General features: G+C 41.8%; 1 protein-coding gene across 6 annotated transcripts in view; it reads right to left on the bottom strand.

Annotated features, from left to right (window-relative positions):
* LINGO2 (leucine rich repeat and Ig domain containing 2) overlaps positions 1-27,926 on the bottom strand; it is a 2,394,831-nt gene that overhangs the window by 369,499 nt on the left and 1,997,406 nt on the right. For all 6 annotated transcript variants that reach the window (XM_033919804.1, XM_033919821.1, XM_033919813.1 and 3 more), the window contains one exon: positions 6,959-7,133. The gene's annotated coding sequence lies outside the window, so the exon portion shown is untranslated. The remainder of the gene's footprint in view (positions 1-6,958; positions 7,134-27,926) is intronic.

Here is a 27,926-nt window from a genome sequence, read left to right as displayed (position 1 = left end):
GCCCAGGCTCGCTGCGCATTTCAGGAGCCCGCGGGTTGCGACAATGTGCAAACATTATCATCTACTGTAGACAAACGCACACATATTACCACAAGGAAGATGGGAAACATTTCTATACTAGTTCATTATCCTATCAAGCAGCATTGATGTTGAATTTTCTTCCTTTATCTTTAAAGGCCCCTTTTATAAAGCCGAGATAGCAGTGCTGCCTTGGTAAATGCATTGAAGCCCATTCAATTCCAATGGGCTTCAATGTATTTATTGCATTGCTACAGCAGCTTTGTAAATGGGACCCTAAGACAGAAGTCTAATTATTTTTTATTTGAAAATTATTGAAGACATTTTTAAATAAGAAATTTGTGCTGTAAATAATTTTATGTTTCTTTACTTTTGTATTATAGAATTCCTAGATATAGGGAAAACAGAGAACCCCAGAATCAACAATCAATAGATTTTCTAAACTATGCAAACATAGGTAGGCTTTATATAAGAGTTTGAATATTCTGAGAAGTTTTTGGAGCACTCACCAGTTAAGAGCACCTATCAGTTAAAATAATTTGTCTGATATTTTGGGTCAGCAGATTTGTTATACCAGTGATGAAGAGTTCAAATCTAAAGGTGTTTTTTTTGAGCCTGGAACTCTGAGGTTTTTTTCCTCCTTTTCTGGTATCTGTATTTCTTTACTTTGCTGCCTGTGTTTGTATAGTTAGGACCTTATCAACAATCAATAGGTTCCCCAGTCTGTGCCTGGTGTCTGTGCCATGGGTGCTATGGATAGTTCTGGGGAGTGGAGTCTTTTTTTTCTCCCTCTTGAGCTACCGGGGAAGGAGGTTGAGGTTTGGGAGTCTGAGCTATACAAAGTCATCTATTCTAAAGTTTCACAGTTCACTTCAAATGATCCTTTGCTCCTATGTTGTATTTTTATTCCATCTCTAAGTTGTAATAAAGATGCGATGATAGAAAGAGTGAAACACCACACTAAAATATGGAAGCTTTTTTTTTTTTTTTTTTTTTACATTATGGATTCAGCTTTTTGCATGTGATTTGCATATGGTTTAACTTTTGATTTCTCAACACGAACTCACACTACACTCAGAGTAAAATTAGCACTGGAAAAACAGAAATACACCGCTACACTAAAGCACGATGCTGCTTACTACACGGAAATGATCAAATTTACAGAGACAAAATTATTCAGTCATAAAATTGCATGCAGACTGAGAAATTGCAGAAGGACTTTTTTGAGACAGATTTTGTAAAAAAGCTCTGAAGGGCTAGATTTACTAAAGCAGTGTTCTTTAATGCAAGGCCTTGGGGACATTGGCGGCCCCTGAAGGCCTCTGTTGTGGCCTTCATCATCATTTGGGGTTTTTTTTTCCCTGCTACTTTTTGCCTCTCTACCCAAGCTCATGGGAGAAAAATAGATAAAAAGAATGCATTTTAAAATGTCTATCTTCTTGAAGATACCCTCAATAAAAAATTTAAAGACAGGCTAGGAGGCAGATGTCATTGACATGGGAAGATATTTGGTTGCTCTTCTTTAGCTCATTTAGGTCCAAAGTGGCCCTGACTTAAAAATTAGTGAAGACCACTGTACTAAAGGATGCTACCATGTTAGGGCACACTAATACACTTTGATTCCTATTTGCCACAGGTTCCGGTTCCTGCAATACACCCATTTTTCAATAGCTTGTGTTAATGGCATCAGAAGTCCTTTATTAATGCTAAAGCGGGAGTGTGTATTAGTAAATTTAACCCCACATTGGAGGTAATCAGTGGCGTACCTAGGGTATGTGGCACCCGGGGCCCATCATTTTTTGACACCCCCCCCATGTAAAAAAATATTTTTTGTAATGACCATGAAATGGAATAAATGGTCAGAATAGAAACAGGCAGTGAAAATTTTCTTATATTCCAAACATAACATAACATAAATTATGTCTGAATTGTCATGACATCAGAAGTACATATGGAGTAGTTGCAGATGATGCTTGGGACAGTTCTGATTGTGTTAGTTTGGTTTTATGTGTTTTTGAATAGAAGGGTTTTTATTTCTCTTTTGAAGGTTTTGTAGTTTGTGGTCGAGGTCAATAGGTTGTAGAGTTGGGGGTCGAGTGTTGCAGCTCGAATGGCTAGGAGGTTGTCGAACAGTTTTTTTCTTTTGACGTTTTTGGTTGGAGGGTGTGTGAATGGTGTGCGAGTTCTCCTATGTCTGTTTGAGGTGGATTGAATTATTTAGCTGAAGAAATAAGTTACCCCCTCATCCCACACACATTAATTATCTTCCATTTTTGTTCCCATTATAAAAAACACTGATAAGTTCCCAGAAAAAAAATACATTAAAATAAGAAGTGAAAACAAAGGCCCCTACAGATGAGAACATAACATAAGAATAGCCTAACTGGATCAGACCAATGGTCCATCATGCCCAGTAGCCCATTCTCATGGTAGCCAATCCAGGACACTAATACCTGGTCAAAACCCAAAGAGTAGCAACATTCCATGCTACCGATCCAGGGCAAGCAGACACTTCCCCCATGTCTTAATAACAGATTATGGACTTTTCCTCCAGGAATTTGTCCAAATCTTTCTTAAAACCAGCTACACTATCTGCTTTTACCATAACTTCTGGCCACTTCATTTTTAAGTTTAGATCTTTCCTTTCAAACAGAGACCTTGCTAGATGTCAAATACAGCACAAGGTAACTTCACATGGACTTAACTGTGCAGGAAATGTGAATCTCCTCATACACCCACCATATAGTGCAAAAATGTGCAAAGGTCTGTTTTTTTCTTTCGATCACTACATAGCCTAATGCGACACAAGCAGTGCTGTTACAAACATATTCTGTAGGTCAATGCTAAGGATAACAAAGTTTCCTTCCTTGGACCACAAGGAGATACTGATAAACCACTGGAAAAGATCCCAAAACAACACCCAAAGACCCACTCAGTGTGTGAACCAGTTGAGTGGAGTGGACTAACTGGGGGGTGGAAATGGGCCCGCAGTTTGCTCAGCAGAATTTCCCAGACCACCTCTTCCTCTCAACACATTGACACGCTGCCACCACCACCACTAGGAACACCTCACTGGGTAGGCCAGCTATGCTATAAACTTTATAAAACACATTATTATATTTTCTTATAAAGCACATATTTTAACTGAACTCTCTGACATCCTCAGCCTTTCCACTCACAAAAATAAAAGGAAGAAAAGTTCCCATTTCCTGCTGTCTCATGTCCCCGGCCTATACAATATTTTTTTTCTGCAGACCCTTCAAAAGTCTGACCAAATCCTCGTTTCACTTGCATTATAAAGTACTGAGGATGTCATCTCTCCCCAATCCCAGGTCCTAAAGTCTAAGACAGTAGCGCAAACTAATGCTGTCAGATTCAGGAAAAAAAATTTTGATTCGATTCAGCCTATTGAATTGGTTTTTCAATTCGATTTACCTGCCCAGTTGGGTGATTTTTTTCAAAACTCCTGGTGGATTTTATAGCTTTTTCACCCCCTTTGGCTTCTCCTAACCATACTGGCGCTGTGGTGTAAATAAAATAAAGAAACAAAAAGGACTTTTCCTCTCTCTGTTAAATCCTAGCTCACCTTTGCAGTCCAACACCAGCTCTGGCAGGATACACATTTCAAATCTGACATATTATAATCACAAAACAGAAAATAAAATTAATTTTTCTACCTTTTGTTGTCTGGTTATATTTCAAATCTTGTTGGTCCAAGGCTCTGGTTTTCTTCTGATAACTTGCTTGTCAGGGTCTCCTTCTTTCTTCGTTCTGCATGCTAACCATCCATCTACCAACCATCCCTTTCCATTTCCCTTCCCTCCCCAGGAAGTCTGGTATCTTTCCTTTTTTTCATCTCCCTCCACAGATCCACCTTTTCTTAACTACCCTTTCATCCGGCATTTCTCCCTCCTTCCCCACCACCCCAGAGTCCACCATCTCTCCCTTTCTTTTCCCAATTACCCTCCTATCCAGTATCTCTATCCCTCCTCCACACCATCCCTTGTGTCCAATTTCTCTCCCTTTCTGTTCCTTCCCTCCCTAAATCCCATGGTCCATCATCTCTCGCCCTCTCCTCTATTTTCAGACCCATTATTTCTTCACCCCCCCAAAGTTTGGCATATGCACATCTCTTTGAACACCCCCTTCCCTCCGTGTACTTCTAAACCAGGGTCCCCCCCCCCAAAGGCCTGTCCCCCCTTAAAGGTCTGCCTGTCCCCCCTTGTAGGCCTGTCCCCCTCTTGAAGGCCTGTCCCCCCCTTGTAGGCCTGTCTCACCCTTGAAGGCCTGCCTGGCTGTCCCCCCCTTGAAGGCCTGTCTCCCCCCTTGAAGGCCTGCACCCCCTTGAAGGCCTGCACCCCCTTGAAGGCCTGCACCCCCCGAAGGCCTGCACCCCCCCGAAGGCCTGCACCCCCCCGAAGGCTTGTCCCTCCCCCTTGTAGGCCTGTCCCACCCCCTTGTAGGCCTTTCCCCCCTCTTGTAGGTCTGTTCCCCCTTGAAGGCCTTTCCCCCCCCCTTGTAGGCCTGTCCCACCCCCTTGTAGGCCTGTCCCCCCGTTGAAGGCCTGCCTGCCCCCCCTTGAAGGCCTGTCCCTCCCCCTTGAAGGCCTGCACCCCTTGAAGGTCTGCATACCCCCCCGAAGGCCTGTCCCCCCCCTTGAAGGCCTGCCTCCCCCTTTGAAGGACTGCCTGATCCTCCCTTGAAGACCTGTCCCCCCTTGAAGGCCTGCCTGCCTGCCTGTCACCCCCCCTCCCCCTTGAAAGCCTGCCTGCCCGCCCGCCCACCCCACCCTGAAGGCCTGATGCCCCGACCCACCCCGAAGGACCGCTCGCCCCCCTGGCCTCCCCGCACCACCTATGAAGCAGCCACAGCAGGATCGCGACGTCAGCGATCCCTGCGCTGCTTAGGCGCTGTTTCCTGCGCCGTGGTCCCGCCCCTCCTCTGACATCAGAGGAGGGGCGGGACCGCGGAGCAGGAAGCAGCGCTCAAGCAGCTCAGGTATCGCTGACGTCGTGATCCTGCTGCGGGTTGCTTCGTAGGTGGTGCAGGAAGGTCAGTGGGGCGAGCGGACCATCGGAGGTGGGGGGGGACTGAACGGCAAGGCCGGGAGCACCTCCTCAGGGGCTGGCACCCGGGGCGGACCGCCCCTCCCGCCCCCCCCTTGGTACGCCACTGGAGGTAATCCATTGAATATTCTCCACAGAAACCAAGACAAATTAATCTAGTCTTTTGGTTGCCTCAGTCGTAAAAGAAATCACTCTAACATGAAAATGTCCAAACCCCTCAGCACTAAACCTGGAATCTGATCATAGAGTCCTTGAATATACAAGGTTCACGGGATAGCTCCCTTGTAAGATAAATCCTTCTACCGTCACTTATCTGTCCTGCTCAAATCTGACCTCATCTAGCTTTGTCTCATCTCATTTAGCCATTTCAATTTCTGTAGGCACATCTCTGCCTTCTTGTCTTGTTTGTTCATTTTTCATTCTGAGATGGAGAGGTTCCATCTGTAACCTCTGAAACAGATTAAATTGAAATGACTGAAAATCATATATTTGAAGTCAAAAGGCCTGGAACATGGCGCTCGCCCATCTCTGGATATCACGGCAAATGCACACATATTACCACAAACACTTATTGCTACTGCATATTCCCTTACCACAGACCCGCCACACTTTATTTCTTATAGCTAAATGAAGGATATCACATCACAGGGAGTCACATTTTCTTTATATTAAGTTCAAAGGACATGCTTTATTCACATTAATTATGGCATACTTCTACTTGGCTTATTCGTCTCAAACACTGCATTGCATTCTTACAAAAGATAAGCAAAAGGTTTGCATAGGCGCTTCAGAGTAAGACTGTCATACTCCATCAGAATGCTAGACCTTGTGATTCAATCAATATAGCACTCGCCTACTGTGCCCACGACCAGCATTCAGATCCCACACTGGGATTTCTGTCGGGTAGCTGGCCAACTCAACTATCCGTTCACTTCCGGACAGTAAGGGCCTGATTCTATAAATAGCAACTTAAACGCCGCTAGGTGTCATAATTGAGGTGCCTAGCAACCCCTCACTAAACTCCGTCCCTGACCTAAATTCAATTAATTAGCTTAAATGGCCTGGCAATTGATTGCGCCATTGAAGCTAAATGAATAATTGATTAAAATATTAAAAATTAAATGCGGAATTCTGCATGACACCTGGCGATGCCTAAGTGGAGGCTCCTTTCAATCCCTAACAACACCTACCTGAGAAGTAGATGTGGTTAGGTGCAGAGAATAGGCCTGGTTGACTTAGGTATCGCTAGGCATCCGAGTTAGGCGTCAGTATATTAGGACAGGAAAACCCTGGCATGCCTAGGTGCTGCTAGGTGGACTTCTATAATCAGTACCGTTTATAGAATCAGGCCCTAAATGCATACCTGGCCTTAACAGGGGAGAATGGTGTAAAGATGATTGGGGAAGGTAGTAGCAAATAACCCTGCTAATTGTATATAATATCAAGGCAGCAATGAAGAGAGGGTGAAAATACACAGCACAAACAATGAGAACAAAGCATATAGGGCTATCAAGATTGGGATAAACAGAAGCCCATGCTGTTTGAGTTCCCGCGCTCAGTGACACTGCAAAAATGCATTTGTGTTTTTATATTCATTGGCCTATATTAATTTGTTTTAGACTATTTTTAAGAAATCTGTTACAAACTTGGTTGATCCCTAGCACAGGCGTCTGACACCGAAACATAGCACATGTCAATTCTATTAATAAAGGACTTCTGATTATCACATGCTTGATAGCCCTTTGTGGTTTGTTCTCACAAATAGTATATAATACAAGTATCAAGAAAACATCACACAAGTAGCCATTACAAGTGGTTCGCCACATGATACTGTGTCATCATCTTGGCAATGTTAGTATAGAATATATACTCACTTTAACACGGCTGGTAAAAGATTAACAGCTTAGGTCAGTGTCTACTGTAGATAGGCACCGAGGACCAAGCAGGATTTCCTTTCATACTGTACTGCAAATTCTAGTAGCCATATTGGCTCTGGGGCATAGTGTTGATCTTGAGATAACATGTGTCTCCTCTTAAGATATGGTTCTCCTGGAAAAAAGAAAAATGTACGGTTCCTTAAGTTCATATACATCAACCTATCTGAATAATTCTTTTGGCGATCCGATTAAGGTATCTAGGCCTTCTTTCAAATTATGATTGCATTTCTTACCATGTTCCTGAAACTGAAATCAGAATAATGCTGCTTTACAAATAGATATTTGTGGCCCCGTTTTGTTAAGGATATCATCATAAGAGCCAACTTTTCAAAATGATTAGGGTTGTTAAACTCAAATGAAGTTACTCCTTTCTATGCACAATCAAGGAATTGGCTCAATATTGAGGATGCTCAAATACACAGAGATATACAATATACATGGATGCCACTGGCAAGCAAATGCTCCTGAATGGTTCAACCATGCTGAGCACCTCGGGAGGGAATATTCTGTGCAACTTGTTGGATATAACTATTAAGCATTTCCTTCCTGGTTGCTGTGGCACTGTCCAGGCAGAGCTGGGCAGCCTTAGGATGGAGTTGGGGTGGTTTTAATTTAGGTTTCTATTTGATTTTTAGGCGACAGGTAAAAAACATATTTGTTTGAAAAACTTGTTGCATATTCAGAGCCTGATTCTGGAAACAGCACCTGCTTTTTAGAGCAAGAACATTTTGCTGTTTTGGATGACAATTCCCCCCCCCTCCCTCTTTTTACTAAGCCATGGTAGAAGTTTCTACTGCAGCTCGAGTGCTAAATGCTCTGACACTCATAGAATTCCTATGAGTGTCGGAGCAGCGTTGGAGTATTTAGCTCCCCAGGCTGCGGTAGAAACCTCTACTTTAAAAAATAAATCTATTGGTTAGATCTCCTAAGGAGGAAATTATTATCGTGGACTACTGTAAAGACGTGTTGCTTTACTGTTAAGTCGGATTTTTAGTAACTGCGGGATCCTTATACCAAGCTGCGGTAAGCATTAAGGTATGCTTACCGGAAATAAAAATGCCTTACATGCATGGGCGTGGTCAAACATCCCACAGTAATTTTGGCATCAGTGCGTATTGCCTATGTGCTGAAAAATAGATTTTATATTTTAGTACTGGGGGCAGGTCTGTTGTAGAGAGTAGGCATGTTCTGCATGAATCGGTTAGTGCAGCTACCTTGCCTTATGCTAACCGATTCATGCAAACCTGTTTGTAAATCGCTTTGAGTGTGGTTGTATAACTACAAAAAGGCAGTATACAAGTCCCCAATCCTACAGGAGGCCTTGGCACCCATAAAATAGATGGTGGTAGGAGCTCATGTACTAACAGCCATGCACGAATGGGAAAATTAGTGCATGACCATTAAAAGAAAACATTGAAATTCGGCCATTTTACCCATGTGGAAAAAAATGGCCTTAGCGCATAGGAATGACACACTAAGGACCCTTTTTACTGCAGTTTGGTTAAAGGGCTGCTAGGTCTCATTGTATAAAATGTATCCTGTGCTAAAGAAGCACAAGTTAGTAGTAAAATAATACGTCTTAACAGTAACCCACATTGATATAGTTTATTATTTATATTCTGCCTTTAAACAAGGAGGATTATAACCAAACATACACAATTAAAAAATAACAAAACAAACATGTCCAAAAGCATCAACATTTGCAATTCATATACACAGATGAACACAGACGATCTAGAATCAGAAAATAATAGTAACTATTGAAGAACTAAGGCCAGTAATGGGCAGACTTGCACGGTCTGTGTCTATATATGGCCGTTTGGTAGAGGATGGGCTGGGGAGGGCTTCAATGGCTGGGAGGGTGTAGATCAGGGGTGTCAAAGTCCCTCTTCGAGGGCCGCAATCCAGTCGGGTTTTCAGGATTTCCCCAATGAATATGCATGAGATCTATTTGTATGCACTGCTTTCATTGTATGCTAATAGATCTCATACATATTCATTGGGGAAATCCTGAAAACCCGACTGGATTGCGGCCCTCGAGGAGGGACTTTGACAAGCCTGGTGTAGATGGATTGGAGTGAGCTTTGACAGAGACTTCAATAATTGGAACCTAGGAACAGTACCGGGCAGAGCTTTGGATTCTTGCCCAGAAGTAGCTAAGAAGAAGAAGAAGAAAATAAAACCAACAGATTTTTATATTGAATCAGGTTGGGCAGACTAGATGGACCATTGGGGTCTTTATCTGCCGTCATCTACGATGTTACTATCTTGCAAAACATTTGACGCTTTAACAATTTTTTATATTTGCACAAATCTTTTTGTTGCTTGATGTATTCTGGCAACTTGTTCCACTCAGCAGGTCCCGCACTTAGGAAAGTACTAGATCTCATAGGGCTCCTTTTACTAAGCTGCGATAGCGGTTTTAATGCGTGCTTAATGCGTGCAGAATTGCCACGCGCGCTAGATGCTAATGCCAGCATTGAGCTGGCGTTAGTTCTAGCTGTGTAGTGCGGGTTTAGCATGTGCTAAAAATGCTATCACAGCTTAGTAAAAGGAGCCCATAGTCTGTAAACATAATTTCTTATGAGCTGCAATAACCAAATTATAATGTGCAGCAGAGCACAATGGTCGAGAGGGCACATACACACAATCCTGTAGGTATTCTGGTGATAAGTGATGTACACTTAGATAAACCAGGAAAACAAAGAAAAGGCATGGGAGATGTCTTTTCAATCAATGATCAATCTTTATTACAAACAATGGTCCCAACAAGGATCCCAGTTTCAGCATATAGATGATGCCTTCTTCAGGGGACACTATAGGAAACATATCATAAGAAACATTGCATAAATATAAAACAATGGAAATGAAACATGGAAAAAACACGGTACAAAACAAAACACTTAGGAAAACAATAAAACATAAAAATAAAATATGCATATACATATACATAATACTATATATATATATATATATGCATATACATCAGGGATTGGTTGTTATTTAAATATTAAGAACCAATGGAACATAAATAATAAATTTCAAAATATAGAATAAGTAAAGCAAATATAGAATAAGTACAGCAACCACTGAAAACAGATAGATCAACCATTAAAAGCAAAGTATGGCAAAGATAGAAAGCTTAAGAACTAAAACAAAGATATGCTTATAGGACCCTTGATAAGCAACAATTAAAAACAGATAAACATGTGCATAGATACATAAAGAATGTAAATATGAATAAAGCATCTTATCCTTGTTGGGACCATTGTTTGTAATAAAGATTAATCATTAGATGAAAAGACACCTCACTTGCCTTTTCATTGTATACCAAGGTGAGGTGTCCTTCTGTTTGCCTGTCTGTTCCGCTTAGATAAACCAACAATAACAACTTATACTTACTCTACAGTATACTCCATGGTCAGCCAACACAATGATATGATAACCCCCTTAGTCCTTAATGTCAACTGTTGGGGGTTTGGCCTCTACAAGAGACTGATGATTCAGAAAAACAAGCCTTGAAAATCTGGGCTATTTGATATGCTACTATTGCTAAGGACTTTTTTTTCTGATGGTCCCTTTATAAATACATCATTAACGAGGCACATTGACAGAACCTTATTTTGGCAGTGCTTTTATATAACAGCCTAAAATAGGCTCAGTTTCCACATTCTCCATAGGCAGCAGGTTATAAAATTACCCTCCTCTTATGTCTTTCATTTTCACTCTCCTTTAAGCGGTTTTAAGCCCCCCACTAAAAAAACCCCTTAAGAATAGATTGTATTCATCCATTAACTTTTCTGTTTCCTAGTATCAGTGAAGTAAGGAGTGTGGATTTGAGATACAAGAGATAGTCCTTAAGATGTACTGAAAATTATAGTTTTGGGAGGTTCAAAGGGTTGGTGGAGCAGGGAGAAGGATGAGGGCTAGGATGGTAGAGAGTGCAGGGGGGATGTGGATGACTGGGGTTAAGTGCTAAGAATAAGAATAGCCTGACTGAGTCCATCAAGCCCAGTAGTCCATTCTCACGGTGGCCAATCCAGGTCACTAGTACCTGGCCAAAACCCAAGGAGTAGCGATATTCCATGCTACCGATCCAGGGCAAGCAGTGGCTTCCCCCATGTCTTTCTCAATAACAGACTGACATGTAAAGAAAATCTCTGGAAATTTTGCATAGTTTGTGACCCCAGCTTTCGATCCTTGCTATTTCTGCGCAAGTAGAAGGGAATGTTTTATTTAGTGAACAGGGTCCTGAATAGGTGGATGCCTGTGGCAGTTGATGCAACAGGTTTTAATCTAATAATAGTAAAACCATCAGCTGATCATGACATTTTATGGCAAAGTCCCTGCAATTTACTGTTGCCTAGTGCAAGTTACACAACACGGCCTGCATTTTCCACAAGGAAATGGCTTTCAGTTAATGTAATCTGATTTTGCACAGCATGTCATATTAGCTGGCTAATTCACATTTCACTGCAGTGAGAAACATTTATCAGAACAATGCTAATGGAACATAAAGGCTAAATAAATGACAAATAAAAGCTTTGATTGAATTGTTGGTAGATTATTTTCTTTGATTGGACTTTGTGTACCATAATCCGTGTTGTGTTAGAGGAGAAGTCCCATGGGCAATGCTGCATCCAGCAGAAATACATTATACTTATTAATAAAATGTATAACATCATTACACTGTCCTGGGGATGACATTTGTGGTAGACTGCAATTTTTCTCTCCATTTGAAGTGGCGCAGAGAGCAGCAGGTCTGCCTGGCTATTTATGATGATGTCAGAGTGGATTCTTTGTTTGATCCTCTGTTAAACAGTGTCCATCCCAGCCAAATAGCGTATGTCAACCCCGACGTTCTCCAATCCGATTGCTGTATTTGCAGTTTACAGTTCATCTTCATGTAAATAATTTAACTTAAAATAGAGAGGAAGAATGCTGAGGTAGAATATCAGCTGTACTGTCAGCCATGGCTTTTGGCTAGTTCATAGCCTTTGATAGGGGTCATGATCATGTTACTTTCCATTTATTCTTCAAGTGATGTCCCTTTTCCTGAACTGTATCTGCTGTCTGGTTTTTTTTCACCTCTTTGCAACCCTCATTCTTTTAGTGTATAAAAGACCAGAGCCAAGGCCATACTTGGGAAAATGTCTGGAATAGCCAATTGCATAAAGAGAACTGAAGAATGAGAAAAAGTAGAAAAACAATGATGATTTGGGTCAATTTATGCTGACATTAGCATAAAAGGTTAAATGCATTGCTTAAAGAAGCTATAACCGCAATCTGATGCAGAGGTAAGTACAATTGTTAATATTATCTGTGAAATTCTTGTACAGATTATAACTTAAATTAATTTTAGTCCTGAATTTGGAAAATTAGGTCTTGGCAAATGTATAATGCGGTAAGATTATTAACCTGTAATCGCTATCTATAGTATTGCTTATTATTTCATTTTAATATTATTGATGAGCATAGATCAGTAGTGCTGATATTAGTCCTCAGTTCCCACTAACCAGCCTCGTTTCCAGAATGCTCCTAATGAACAGACATGAGTTGTATTTATATATATTAGACACTGTGCTTTTATCTCATGCCTATCTGGGTTTAGAGCAAATGCTGCCTGTCTCCGTTGTGATGCTTATGAAGCAGGCTTGGGACACATGTTTTGGTCCTGTCCTGCCAGCCAGGCTTTTTGGCAAGCCATTTTTATTTTTGTGGAATGGATCTGGCAGATATGCATCCAACGTTTCCCCTTTACTTTTGTTTGGAGTTCCTCTTCACTTTTCTCCTCATCGACCGGGAACTGCAGCTTTCCTCCGGTGGGCAGTAACGATAGCCTTAAAGTGCATCCTGCTTATACGGATGGAGGTGGAGAGTCCTGATTATTCTCTTTGGCGATGTCGACTGATCACCCTGTTGCAATGGGAACACAGAAACATATTAGACTTTTCTTCCCTACTTGGGCGCACATTCCAACGGACTTGGGAGCCTTTTTAGAACACTTTGACCCCAAGGGCTCGTAGTCACTTATTGAACTGTTGACCGATTGCTCTGTTGCTTGAGTCTGCTGCTTACACCTGTTGCGTTCTCTGGGATTTTATGTATCTCACTCTTGTTTGGTATCTTGAGGTAGACTTGAAGGAGGACTGAGGGTGGGGGGTAGGTATTGGGGGCAGGGATTGGTTGGTATTTGCCTTTCTCATGAGCTTGTCTGCTCTGTTGGACTATATCCTATTTAATTGTTCCTGGGCACTTGACACTGAGGCCCTTTCAGGGGATTTGGGGTTGAGGTTGGGGGGTTGTATGGGCAATCTGACGGGAGGGGGGTGTTTTTCTGACGATTATAATATGAGCTTGTTCTGTATTTTGTTGTACTTCTGTTTTTCTAATTGTTGAGCTCAATAAAAAAAATTTAAGGAATTGACCCCAAAATATCCACAAAGAAGAAAATCCAAAGAAAACAAAAAAAACCCTCTGTGGAGTGACAATGTTCCTAAATGGACTTTATTTGAAAGTGTCAAAGTTCCAAAGGTACACTGAAATCATCCACATAAAATAATTCCATCCACATAAAAATAAATTCATCCACATAAGAGCCTTAAAGGACCTAGTCTGCTAGGGATACAGGACCCAACATGGTCCGCGTTTCGAAAAAAAAGTCTTCTTCAGGGGTCCCCGGGGGTCCTATAAAGGTGAGTACGTGGAAACAATTGTGTGGTGAGCCGGTAGTGAGACTCTGCTTGCTCAATAAAATACATTTAACAATATCTCATGCCTATTCGTTATGGTCCAGATTCTTTAACTGGAGTCGATTTTTTAGGCACCGATAGGCACATAAGCTCAGTAAAAAAACACCATTTAAATGATGCTTGTAACTAGAGTTTCAAGGTGCCTACTAGCGCCTAAAATATCATCACCAGAATCATGCCTCCATAGGCACTTTAGGCCTCTTAACAGCATAGTTAGGTGGCCTAAAGTATCTATGGAGGCCTTATATTTCTGGTGCCTACCTTTCTTGGAGGCCTGATTCTGCACTTGGTGTCATCGCATGATTAACACACGATCAGTGGTTGTTTTTAAGCTGACTGCCGACAACGGTGCTGACTACAGAATCCAGGCCTATGAGTGTTCTGAAAATCTTAAAAGCTGAGGACTGTATTCTAAATATGACACCTAAAAAAAATCAGCACTGAAAAAGATGGCACTTAGTGCAATTTTATATAATGCCTCTGAAGTTAGGCACGTGCTTAGCACCTGTATGCAAGACTAACACTCAGGTGTACCCGTTAAGGCCAATGAAAACCAGGTCTAAATACCTGCATCTAAGTTGTGCACAGATTGGACATAATCTATAGCAGTGTGCCTAACTTTTATGAATGCTCACAACACGCTCATGTTCCTCCCATGGCCATACCCCCTTTTGAGGATTGCATTCTAGAATTTACGTACAGCAGTTTATAGAATATGTTTAAAAAGTTGTGCGTGCAAATTCTAATTAGTGCCAATTATTACTTGTTAATTGCCAATTATCAGCACTGATTAGTCATTAAAGAATGAAGCTGCCTGCATAAGTCAGCAGCAATATGCACAGATTTGCATGTGCAACTTTAATCACAAGAATCTGGCCCAGAGCATTTGTTAGGGGCCTCAGTAGTATAGTGTTCACTTCTGGGTTAAACCCCACCTATACCACACCCAAACCCCACACGTGCCCCACACAGACCATACCCAATCCCCACTCATGGCCCACCCACACCCCACACCCCAGGGCCGCCATCAGGGCAGTACTACCAGTCCTGCATTCAGGGGCCCGGAGCTGACAGGGGGCCCGGGCTCCCCCAGGGTCCTAGGCAGTGTTCTAAGGCAGGGGCGCCAGTAGCTCGCCAAGGCAAAGTGAGTCGTTCACCCAGGACTCACTTTGTCTTGGCGATCTAATCTATCGGGCCGATCAGTCTTCCTCTCCCCGATTTTAATTCTGCAGTCAGAGAGGAAGTTCGGGCCAGCCAATCGCTGCCTGGCTGGGCGGAACTTCCTCTCTGACGGCAGAATTGACGTCGGGGAGAGGAAGACTGATCGGCCCGAATCAGGGAGAGCATGCGTTGGCGGCTTTGGGGCCTGTTATCCATTGGTGGGTCCTGTTCCCCGATGGCAGCGGCAGTGGCAGTGGCTTGGGGAACAGCAGGGAGGGAAACAGAAGGAAAGAAGAGAAACAGAAAAAAAGAAAGAAAGGTCAGGGAGAGAGGAAGAAAAAGTTGGGGGAGGGAATGAGGTGTGGAGGAGAGAAAGCATACAGGCTGATAGAAGGGAAGAAAGATTGGATGCACAGTCAGAAGAAGAAAGTGCAACCAGAGACTCATGAAATCACCAGACAAGGTAGGAAAAATAATTTTATTTTAAATTTAGCAAAGTGGAGGCAGTATTACCACAGTTTTCAAAGGAATTTGCTCAAATAACTTAATAGTTAACTGGGTAAATTCCCAGAGATGAAAACTTCCCTTCACTTACTATGCACAGTTCTGAATTTATATCTGCTGTCTATATTTTACAATATGGTCTCCTTTTACTAAACCGCAATAGTGGTTTTTAGCACAGGGAGCCTATGAGCGTCAAGAGCAGGGCTGGGCATTGAGCGCAGCTCCCTGCGCTAAAAACTGTTATTGTGGTTTAATAAAAAGGATGGAGGGTATATTTGTCTATTTTTTGTATGGTTGTTACTGAGGTGACAATGCATAGAGTCATCTGCCTTGACCTCTTTGAAAAAAACCCAGAATAGGAATGATAATTAACATTTTCTCAGCGTATAGTGTGCTTTGTGTTTTTTAATTTTATTGTTGGTAGATCATTTTGACTTGGTCATTTTAAAGTAGCTCACAAGCTCAAAACGTTTGGGCACCTCTGAGCTAGAGCGTTGAAACTGTGTATTTCTATTTTATCCCCCCTTTTACAAAACTGTGGAGCGTTTTTTAGCGCCAGCCGTGGTGGTAGCAGCTCTGATGCTCAGAATTCTATGAGCGTCAGGGCTGTTACCACTGTGGCTAAAATCCACACTACAGTTTTGTAAAAGAGTGAGGGGTTAGTTTGTGATGACATATTCCATACTAGGCGAAGGTGTTTTCTGTGTTCTATGTGTTCGAAAAACATGGTTTTCTGTTAGGATTGACGGTGTAGGATTGATCTGTGCTGGTCTGGCTTGTTTAGTTTTACAATGGGTGTATTGATGTACTGCTCACTGCAATATGTAAGATGCTGCCTTTTCCTAGGTATTCATGTGTGGCGTGTGGTTTGTTACTAAAAATCATGTTTTTCTTACAGATGGGGAGGTGCCAAAAAATGATGGGCCCCGGGTGTTACATATGCTACGTATGCCACTGTATGTAAAGATACCAGAAAGCTGGCGTAGCAAAAACTTTAAGTAAATTGTTATTCTTCTAAGTTTTGAGTATTTAACCCTCCCACAATCTCACGGGCACTCGTTTCAAGTTTCAAGTTTATTGAGATTTTGATTTAAACGCAATATCAAATATTTTCAATGCGTATAACAAAAATAAATTTGGGGAATTAAATAAAACCATTTGAACAATAAACATACAAACATATCCATAGATGATTAAAATTACATAAGGAGTACAAGGATAAACTACATTTGTTTAAAAATGCGTTCTCCGCGCCTGCTCATAAATTTGTTGACTGGAAGGATCCAGCAATGTGGCCAGATGCCATTCAGGACAAAGACAGAGAACGAATTGTGCAATTTGGATTAATGATGGAAGATGATTTAAAGCAAATGGCACAGTCTATGAGTAAATATCTTGACGGACGTTCTTTTTATGAATATCTCCCCTATGCCAAATCACCCAATGGACGTGAGAAGATTTTACGGGACTGGCTTAGGTGGAGCATTAGCAGAAAAGTATGTGTGTATTCGGCCCATGGAAGAAGGGGGGGCGTCGGGGGGGGGGGGGGAAGGGGTGCATGGGGGGCCCAATAGGATTGCTCAGTAAGGGGCCCAGAAATTTCTGATGGCGGCCCTGCCACACCCTCTGCCTATACCCCAGCCATGCCCAGCCTACACCCCACCAATGCCCCACTCCATACCCCTCTTATCCCATAGGCTTTAATTTTTTACAACTCACACAAACCTGAATAAGCCCTGGCTAATATTTGTGGGAGATAGCAGTCTTGTTCAAGTCTGCAAATGGAAGCAAGTAGAGGCATGTCTGAACATGCCCTGGTGGCTGCTTGGGGTGTTGTCATGGTGATGACATAACGGGTGATAAGATAGAAAGGGTAGTTAATCATAAATATTGGTTTTCAAGCTGTGTTTTAACCAAGTAGTCAGTGTGGAAAAATAAAAAGCTCTCACACAGAATAAATGGATCCCTTTAACAGACAACAGAAAAATATTTTTCCGCTTTTAAGTTTTAGACTTTTAGAGAGAAGTTAACAATGCTGTGGCAAGCAGAGTTGTCTGAAACAGGGAACAGATGAAGGAATATTTATTGGATAGCATTTACTATGATCCAAAAGCAACAGGGAGCATTGTGGTGACAGTTTGGGGTGTTATCATGGTGATGAGATAAGAGGTGATAAGGTAGAAAAAATAAGTAATGGTTTCAGGAACTGATGCGTTAAGAAATTTACATGCCTTTTTACTCATTTGCATGCGCAGATCGGATCGGGTGCGGATGGGGTCTGGAGGAAGGTTAGTGAATTGAGACGAAGTCGGAAAGTGAGCGCAAACCGATTGGTACACGATCGATTTGCTTAGTGAATCTAGCCCAAACTGTTTTAAACCATGTAGATATGGAATGACAGCAGCAGAAGGAGTAGCAGCCCTATTGACAAGGTGAAAGCAAAATGATGTTGGCAAACAACACGTGATAGGAACAAGCACTAGGTGATCACAAGCTGTGTTTAACCAAGTTGTGGAAAAAAAACCCTCTCACATAGAAAAAAATGGATCATTAATGTGGTAGATACCTAGGCTATAGATAATTTCCTCAAACTATATAAACAAAAAACTAAAATCATCTGTTTTGGTGATTATGATGACATCCCTTGTAAATGTTTCCAGCTTCTAACTGGAGAAACTTTCAAAATTAAACCAAAGCGCTAGGTGTTATACTAGAGTTTTGGATTAACTATGAAGAATCAAGTACATTTTCTTGTTAGGAAGGTATTCTACAAGTTACATCAGCTACATAGTATTAAATTATCTTTAGACTGCAATAGCCTTCGTATAGCCAGGCTATACTGCAGGAGTAGGGAACTCTGGTCCTCGAGAGCCGTATTCCAGTCAGGTTTTCAGGATTTCCCCAATGAATATGCATTGAAAGCAGTGCATGCAAATAGATCTCATGCATATTCATTGGGGAAATCCTGAAAACCCGACTGGAATACAGCTCTCGAGGACTGGAGTTCCCTACTCCTGCTATACTGTATTGTTACCTCAAACCGATTACTGCAATTCACTTTTGGTTATATTCACTAAACTCTTTTTTGGAGGGGGGATCCATGGGCGATCTGTGTCCGAGTCATGCCGGGCAACCGATTCACTAAAGAGTTCCCATGCAAATGATCTGATTGGACACACGCCCACAAGCGATCCCATGGATTGCTGCAGAGCGATCCAGACGCATGCACAGACCATCCTCTCTGCCTGGAGATGCGATCCGTGCATGCGCTTGCTCTCCGCACAAGCTTGAGGTCAAAACGGAAGGGGGGTGGCTGCACTCGCTGGCCCGACGAGAATCAGTTCAAGGGAGCAGAACATGCTTTGCAGCCAGACTGGAACAACTAAGTAGAACACGTTATAGTGCAGCCCCATGGGTTAAAAACATGGGCCTGCAGAGAGGCAGGGCAGCAGAGAGCAGGACGCATTCTGCACAAGGGAGATTTTTTTTATATTGATGGTTTCGGGGTTGTAGGACTGGGATTTCAGGGCGGCAGAGAGCAAGGCAGTCGGCAAGGACGTGAGTGACTGGTCCTCAGCAGTCACTTCTTTTTGGATTGTTCCTTCTTATGCTTAGTGAATCGCTGCCTTCCTACTTATGCATGCATTTCCCCTCATTTGCATGTGCAGATTGGATCGGGTGCGGATAGGATCGGCCAGAAGGTTAGTGAATCGGGTCGGGGAACGATTGCAAACTGGTCGGGACACGATCGGTGCGTTTAGTGAATCTGGCCCTATATGAGGGTATCACAAAGAAACGTCAGAATCAAATTTTGCTCCAGCAAAATATGGCAACCAGACTGATTAGTGGGCTAAAAGGATTAGACAGAATAACTCTATATTGGCTACTTTGCACTGGCTACTGGTATAGGATCATATTGAAATTTGCTTGCATTCTTTTCAGGGCACTGACTGGCTAATGTTCAACATCAATAATTGAGCACTGCCATCTACTACACAGCACAGGTTCCCTGAGTTTCAATAAGAACAAGGTCTTATTATATCCAACTTTAAAAACTGTCAAATATAAAAGACATCCTGAGCACACCTTTGATTATCTGCAAGCTAAAATCTGGAAATTAGATCGTTACCTACCTACTGCTCTTTTTGCAAATTGCTGAAAACCTACTTCTTTGAGAAACAGGCCTTGCTCAGCACATGACGCCTTATAATGTTGTCTTTAATTTCTAGCTTTTTGTCCTTATTCGCTCTTTGTTCTTAATTTAGGTCCTGTTTTATTAACTGCCTCAGGCACAAAATGCTCCGACGCTGCTCAGATGCTCATAGGAATTCAATAAGTTCTTTGTAAGCTTTATGTAACTTTTTGTAAACTGCTTTGAATCCAGTTGGAAATATAGGGCTCCTTTTACGAAGGTGCGTTAGGGCCTTCATGCGTGGAATAGCGCGCGCTAAAATGCTGCACGTTCTAGCCGCTACCGCCTCCTCTTGAGCAGGCGGTAGTTTTTCAACTAGTGCGCGCTAATCCGGTGCGTGCGTTAAAAACGCTAGCGCACCTTCGTAAAAGGAGCCCATAGTGGTATATAAGGGCAAGTTGGATGCACACCTTCTTGCAAATCACATTGAGGGATACGGGTGAACAAGGTGTCCATTAGGGAACACCTAGCTTGGCCTCCGCGTGTGCGGGTCGCCGGACAGGATGGACCTACGGTCTGATCCGGTGAAGGCATTTCTTATGTTCTTATTAGCATATTAACAAAGGTGGAAAGAAGGGAAAATGAGAGCTGGCATGGCTAAAAGAAAGAAGCCATTATAGACAAATGAACATCCTTCAAAGAACAGAAAAAAGATCCAAATTAAGAAAATAAGAAGCAACAAAAGCACTGGTAAGTTAGAAATAAAACCTTGATAAATAAGGCTAAATGAGAATTTGAAGAGAAACTGTCCATGGAGGTAAAAACTCATAGGGCTCCTTTTACTATGGTGCGCTAGAGTTTTTAGTGCACGCTGAAGATTAGCGCATGGAAACCACACGCTAAATGAAAAATACTAACGCAAGCTCTATGGAGGCATTAGCGTCTAGCGCATGCTGAAACCGCTAGCGCACCTTAGTAAAAGGAGCCCATAGTAACAACAGTTTCAGGTATATCAGAATCAGAAAGCTTGTGAGAGAATCTGTAGGACTGTTGGATCATCAAGGGGCAAAAGGGGTGCTCGGGGATGAAAAGACCATAGAGGAGAGATTGACTGAATTTTTTGCTTCAGGCTTTATGGAAGAATATATAAGAGCTCTACCTGTACAAGAAATGCTTTCCAATGGTAATGATGTAGAAGAACTGAAAAAATCTCAGTGAACCTGGAAGATGTACTGAGCCAAATCAACAAATTAAAGAGTAGCAAATCACCTGGCCAGGTGGTATGAACCCTGGGTTACTGAAAGAACTCAAGAAATTACTAATCTGCTGTTAATGATCTGTAACTTGCCATTAAAATCATCCATAGGAAGATTGGAGGATGACCAATATAATGCCAATTTTTATAAAAGGGTTCCAGGGGTGATCTGAGAAATTTCAGACCAGTAAGCCTGACTTCCGTGCTGGGAAAAATAGTGGAAACTATTATAAAGTATAAGATTATGGAACACATAGCTAAAAGTGGCTTAATGGAACAGAGTCAGTATGGATTCAGTCAAGGAAAGTTTTGCCTTTACAATTTGCTTGATTTCTTTGAAGGTGTGAATAAACATGTGGATAAAGGTGAACCAATTGTTGTAGTGTATCTAGATTTTCAGAAACCTTTTGATAAAGCCCCTCTTCTACGAATCCACGCTAGCCGTTTATAGAGCAGAGAGAGCACAGAGAGCCGTGCTGAATGGTCCGCGCTGCTCCCGCTGCTCATTGAGTTCCTATGAGCGTCAAGAGAAACACAGGCCATTCAGCGCGGCTCCCCATGCTAGAAACTGCTAGCGCAGTTTTGTACAAGAGGGGGGAAGTTTCTCATGAGAGACTCCTGAGAAAATTTTAAAATTAATGGGATAGAAGGTAATGTTCTGTTTTAATTAGTAATGAGTTATTGAACAGAAAACAGGGTAGAGTTAAGTGGCCATTTTCTCAATGCAGGAGGGTGAATAATGGAATGCTGCAGGGATCTGTACTGGGACTGGGACTATTTAATATATTTGTAAGTGATTTGGAGATTGAAATGACAAGAGGGGTGATTAAATTTGCAGATGACACAAAACTAAAGTTGTTAAAGCACAAGCAGACTGCAAAAAATTGCAGGAAGACCTTAGAAAATTGGAAGACTGGATATCAACATGGCAGATGAGACTTAGGGCTCCTTTTACTAAGGTGTGCTAGCGTTTTTAGCGCAAGCACAAGATTAGCATGCACTATAGCGCGCACTAGCTGAAAAATTACTGCCTGCTTAAAAGGGGGCGGTAGCTGCTAGTGCGCGCGGCATTTTAGCGTGTGCTATTCTGTGCATTAAGGCCCTAACGCACCTTTGTAAAAGGAGCCCTTAATGTGGACAAATGCAAAGTGATGCACATTGGGAAGAATAACCCAAATCATAATTACCAGATGCTAGGGTCCATCTTGGGGGATAGCGCCCAATAAAAAAGATCTGGGTGTTATTGTAGAAAATATGATGAAACCTTCCACCCAATGTGTGGCGGCAGCCGAAAAAGCAAATAAGATGCTAGGAATTCTTGAAAAAGGAATGGTTAACAAGATTAAGAATATTATAATGCCTCTGTATTGCTCCATGGTGTGACCTCACCTGGAGTATTGTATTCAATTTTGGTCTCCTTATCTCAAGAAAGATATGGTGGGACCAGAAGAGGTTCAAACAACAGCAACCAAGATGATTAAGCGGATGGAACTTCTCTAGTATGAAAAAATACTAAAAGAGTTAGGGATCTTCAGCTTGGAAGAGAGAATGCTGAGGGGAGATAAAATTGAAGACTACAAAATCCTGAGTGGTATAAAATGGGTACATGTAGATCAATTTTTTTTTTTTTCTCTATCAAAAATTACAAAGACTAGGGGACATTCGATTAAGTTAAGAGAAATATTTTAAAACCAATAAGAGGAAATATTTTCTTACTCAGAAAATAGTTAAGCTGTGAGACATGTTGCCAGAGGTTGTAGTAAGAGCAGTTAATGTAGCTGGTTTTAAAGCAAGGTTTGGACAATTTCCTGGAGGAAAAGTCCACATGTTATTGAGACAGACATGGGGAAGCCACTGCTTGCCCTGGATCAGTAGCAAGGAATGTTGCTACTATTTGGGTTTTTGCCAGGTATTAGTGACCTGGATTGACCACCATGAAGACAGGCTACTGGGCTAGATAGACCATTGGCCAGTAAGGCTATTCTTACGTTCACAAATACCAAGTTGCCCATTCTATTCCTATGGGTGACTTGGCATTTAGCATGTGCTGCTCAACAGTGCAGCTTTGTAAAAGCCCACCTAAGTTGGTATGGTCTGGAAACCAGAACATACTTGGCTAGTGAGGGCCCTGAATGATCCCTACATTTTGTGTTGCTACAACTTCACAACTTCATAAGTTCCATTATTCATGGAAAGATATTACTTCAGCTAGGGTCCTCTAGACCAGGGGTGCCCAAATGGTCGATTGCGATCGACCAGTAGATCGCAAAGGCAACGCGAGTCAATCGCGTTGCCTTTGCAATATTGTTCTTCCTGCCTCCCCGAGCCAGGCCAGGCACGTACAAGTGCCTGACCCACAAGACTTCACCTCCGACGTCAATTCAGATGTCGGAGAGGAAGTTCTGGGCCAGACAGTTGCTGCCTAGCTAGCCTGGACCATCCTCTCTGACGTCTGAATTGACAACAGAGGTGAAGGCTTGTGGGCCCGGTGCTTGTACGTGCCAGGCCTGGCTCAGGGAAGCAGGGAGAGATCGGTGTGGTGGCTGGGGGGGGCAGCCACAGGGAGAGAGAAAGAATCAGGTTAAGTAGAAATCGGTGCAATGGTTTGCGGTAGGGGGGCAGGGGGAGAGAGAAAGAAAAACAGGTAGGCAGGGGGAAAGAGAAATAAAGAGGAGAGCCGGGGGAGAGAGAAAGAAAGACAGAAATAAAAGGGGAGGGGGCAGAAAGAAAGAAACATTTGAGTTACAGAAGAAGGAAGTGCAACCAGAGACTCATGAAATCACCAGACAAAAAGGTAGGAAAAATCATTTTATTTTCAATTTAGTGATCAAAATGTGTCCGTTTTTGAGAATTTATATCTGCTGTCTATATTTTGCACTATGGCCCCCTTTTACTAAACCGCGATAGTGGTTTTTAGCGCAGGGAGCCTATGAGCGTCGGGAGCTGTGAGGGGCATTCAGAGCAACTCCCAGTGCTAAAACCCGCTATTGCGGTTTAGTAAAAAGGGGAGGGGTATATTTGTCTATTTTTGTATAGTTGTTACTGAGGTGACATTGCATATTTTAGTGTCATCTATCTTGACCTCTGAAAAAAAAATCCGAATAAAAATGATAATTAACATTTTCTCTGCGTACAGTGTGCTTTGTATTTTTTAAAATGCTATTGTTGGTAGATCATTTTGATTTGGTCATTTTAAACGTAGCTCGCAAGCCAAAAAAGTGTGGGCACCCCTGCTCTAGACACAAAGTTACACAAGTTCCTGCTGAACAAGAATGTATCCAAAATAGGGCTAGTCTCAGTTAGGGTGCTGGTCTTTGACCAGAGGGCCGCCGCATGAGCGGACTGCTGGGCATGATGGTCCACTGGTCCGACCCAGCAGCAGCAATTCTTATGTTCTTACTATGTATTTCTATGGCCCACAGAAATACATAGTAAGTATAAGCCAGTCCTACTGTCCAGAGCAGTGGTTTCCAGCCCTGTCCTGGAGGACCACCAGCCAGTCGGGTTTTTGGGATAGCCCTAATGAATATGCATGAAAGAGATTTGCATATAATTGAGAAGACAGGCATGCAAATCTGTTCCATGCATATTCATTAGGGCTGAACTGAAAACCTGACTGGCTGGTGGTCTTCCAGGACAGTATTTGGAACCGCTGGTCTAGAGGACCCCAGCTGAAGTACAATATCTTTCCATGAATAATACAACTTGTGAAGTTAAACATAAGCTGCATTATTCATTTGTATAATAATGAGCTGTTTTGCATGCATTTAGCTTTAGCTCTCATTATTATTTAACTTTGTTAAGGGCAGATCATGTGCAATTTGCCCATTTGACACACATTATTAGGCAAAATCCATGCATTATTCCCTTAGATTTGATTTTAACTTCTACTGTGCAGGGACTGTCTCTTGAATGTTTTAATATACATACATTTAGCTGTGCTATAGAAATAAGTAGTAGTTAACAGATATTATAGAGATCTTAGTTGGAATAATGGTCCTGTCTGTAATCTTATTTTGGATAATTCATTTTCCCAAAGCCATAAACTATCAAAAACTTCTAGAACAACTGGTTCTACTATCTTACTGGAAAATGCCTATGTATATGATAGTGGTTCTCAATTCTTTCCTGGCGTTACATTTAGGCAGTGGAGTTTTCAGGATTACCACAATTAATATACTGTACAAATGATAAATCATTATATATCGGTTCTCTATTGCTCATAGATCTGTCCCTGCATATTCATTGAGGTAATCCTGAAAAGCCAGTTGGCTACATATGCCTTCAGGAGAGGGTTGAAAAGTGTTGGTCTATACTGCAATTTTTTCACAATCACACTGTAAATGAATTATGAGCCTGAGCACAGGCAGTCTGCAGTTTAAAATTGATTCATTGCAGGCAATATTGAATGACTGGAAAAGAAAGAGCAAAAAATAGAGATATTAGTAGGAGTGCAACATTTTTCACTATTCATCTTTGTGGGGCTGCTGGAGTGTATAACATATTTCTGTATTACAGTACACAACACAGTCATAACCCTAGTATATGGGAAGCAACTTCATGTAAAGATGCCAAATGTGCATTGCACACTGGGCTGTAGGAGTATTTGGTTTTAACGAAAAACAAAAAGAAAATCCAACACAATCTGCAGTAAGGAAAAAACTGCACAAAGGAATACAAAGAAAAACTGCAGACAAGCATACAAGATGCAGGCTATGTTTATTATGCCAATAATTGAATGCGGTCCCTTGGTTTGTTAAAAGGTGGTAACGTTAACCGCATTCGATTATTGGCATAATAAACATAGCCTGCATCTTGTACGCTTGTCTGCAGTTTTTCTTTATTTTCCGGAGTGTTTGGTTTTTCCATGATGCAGGATCTGGTCTGACTGAAAACAGTTGCAAAATAACATCATAAAATATCAGCAACAAATTGCATTATGGGAAATGTGCTCTCTTCCTTTCCCCAACCACACCAATATTTAATACTGAAACAAAATGCCATCTATTGTGGTGACAATGAAACTGGATATTCAGCACCAATACTTGGATGCCAAACTGACACTGAATATCTGGTTTCAGCATTGATCAGAAGTGATATCTAGTTAGTGGTGACATTTAAACTGCTACCCAGATAAATAACTAGAAAAGTTTCAATTTCAAGTTTATTTAAAATTTGTTATTCTGCTTATCATACTTCTAAGCGGTGTACAGTATATAAAATTAAAAAAAAAAAAAAAAAAAAAGAGGATTTATAAACTAATAATACAAGTGTACATAAACAAGACATAACTAATGTATGAGAAACAGGAGGATAATATATAGCGGGGATGCCCACACTTTTTGGGCTTGCGAGCTAGTTTTAAAATGACCAAGTCAAAATGATCTACCAACAATAAAATTTTTTTAAAAAACCACAAAGCACACTGTATGCAGAGAAAATGTTAATTATCATTTATATTCTGCGGGTTTTCAAAGAAGTCAAGGCAGCTGATTTTATGCAATGTCACCTCAGTAACAATTATACAAAAAATACCCCCTCCCTTTATAAACTGCGATAGCGGTTTATTGCGCAGGGAGCTGCACTGCTCTCGATGCTCATAGGCTATTGCAGTTTAGTAAAAGGGGACCATAGTGCAAAATATAGACAGCAGATAAAAATTCTCAAAACGGACACATTTTGATCACTAAATTGAAACTAAAATCATTTTTCCTACCTTTGTTGTCTGGTGATTTCATGAGTCTCTGGTTGCACTTTCTTCTTCTGACTGTGCATCCAATATTTTTTCCCTTCTTTCAGCCTCCTGTATGCTTCCTCTCCTCCAGACCTCATTCCCTCCCCCAACTTTTTCTTCTTCTCTCCCTGCCCTCCTCCCCTTTCTTTCTCTCCGTCTTTCTTTCTGTCTCCCTGTCTTTCTCTCTCCATGGCCTTTCTTGTCTGTCTACCTGTGTTTCTCTCTCCATGCCCCCTTTCTGTCTGTCACCCTGTCTGTCTTTCTGTCTCCCTGCCCTCCTCCAAGCCAGCGCCATCGGGGAACAGACTGCCACCACTGGGGAACAGGCCACCACCGTCGCTATCATCAGGGAACAGGCCACCGCCATAAAGAGAACACTGAAGCGCCGGGCTGACCAACCTTCCTCACCCGATGTCAATTCTAACATCAGAGAGGAAGTTCCGGGCCAGCCAGGCAGCAATTGGCTGGCCCGGAACTTCCTCTCTGACGTCAGAATTGACGTCAAGTGTGGAACTTTGGTCGGCCCGGCGCTTCAGCATCCTCTTTACAGGGTCGGGAAGCAGGTAGAATGGAAAGCAATGCAAGTCTATCACAGAGCGATCAACCTTTTGGGCACCTCTGATATATAGGATAGTCAGACATTTAGGGGAAGTATATAAGGGAGGGGAGATCTTGTCTAAGATGGGCTTGGAAGGAAAAGTTTTAGATTTTAAAAGCATTAGTAAACAGGAAAGTTTTCATTTGTGATTTTAAGTGGTTTAATTGGTTTTCTTCTCTTATATGGGTTGGGATAGAATTCCAGAGGGAGCCGTTACTGAAAAAATGGAGGATCGGGTTGTATCGTAATTTATGTGGCGTAGAGAAGGTATTGTAAGTAGATTCTGGGATTGCAATCGAAGTGATCTAGGAGGTGTGTAAGGGATCAGAAGTCTGTTTATAAAGTCGAGGGAGTTTGTTGTTAAGGCCTTAATTGAGAGGAGTTGTATTTTATATGTAATTCTGTATGAAATGGGGAGCCAGTGTGCTTTGATCAGTGGCGGAGTTACATGGTCAGATTTTTTGCTTTCATTATGAGTATTATTTTGTATAATTTGAAGTCTTCTCAGTTCCTTTTGTGTAATCCCTTTATATAGTGAATTACAGTAATCCAGTTTTAAGATAACTAGTGAGTGTATTAGTTTGTTGATTGACGGTGGTTCCAAAATTGTTGAAAGTAAGCGAATCATTTGTAGTCTATGGAAACATTGTTGAACTGTGGCGCTAATTTGCTGTTGATATGGAGCTTGCTGTCAGGATTATGCCTAATAGTTTTGTGGAGGATACTATTTGGAGAGGTGTGGATTTGAGATATCTGGTTAACTATTTGG

Source organism: Geotrypetes seraphini, chromosome 1 (assembly GCF_902459505.1).
Source record: "Geotrypetes seraphini chromosome 1, aGeoSer1.1, whole genome shotgun sequence".
NCBI lineage: Eukaryota > Metazoa > Chordata > Amphibia > Gymnophiona > Dermophiidae > Geotrypetes > Geotrypetes seraphini.
Note: the sequence above shows the minus strand (reverse complement) of the source record. Positions and strands in the feature narration are given on the sequence as shown.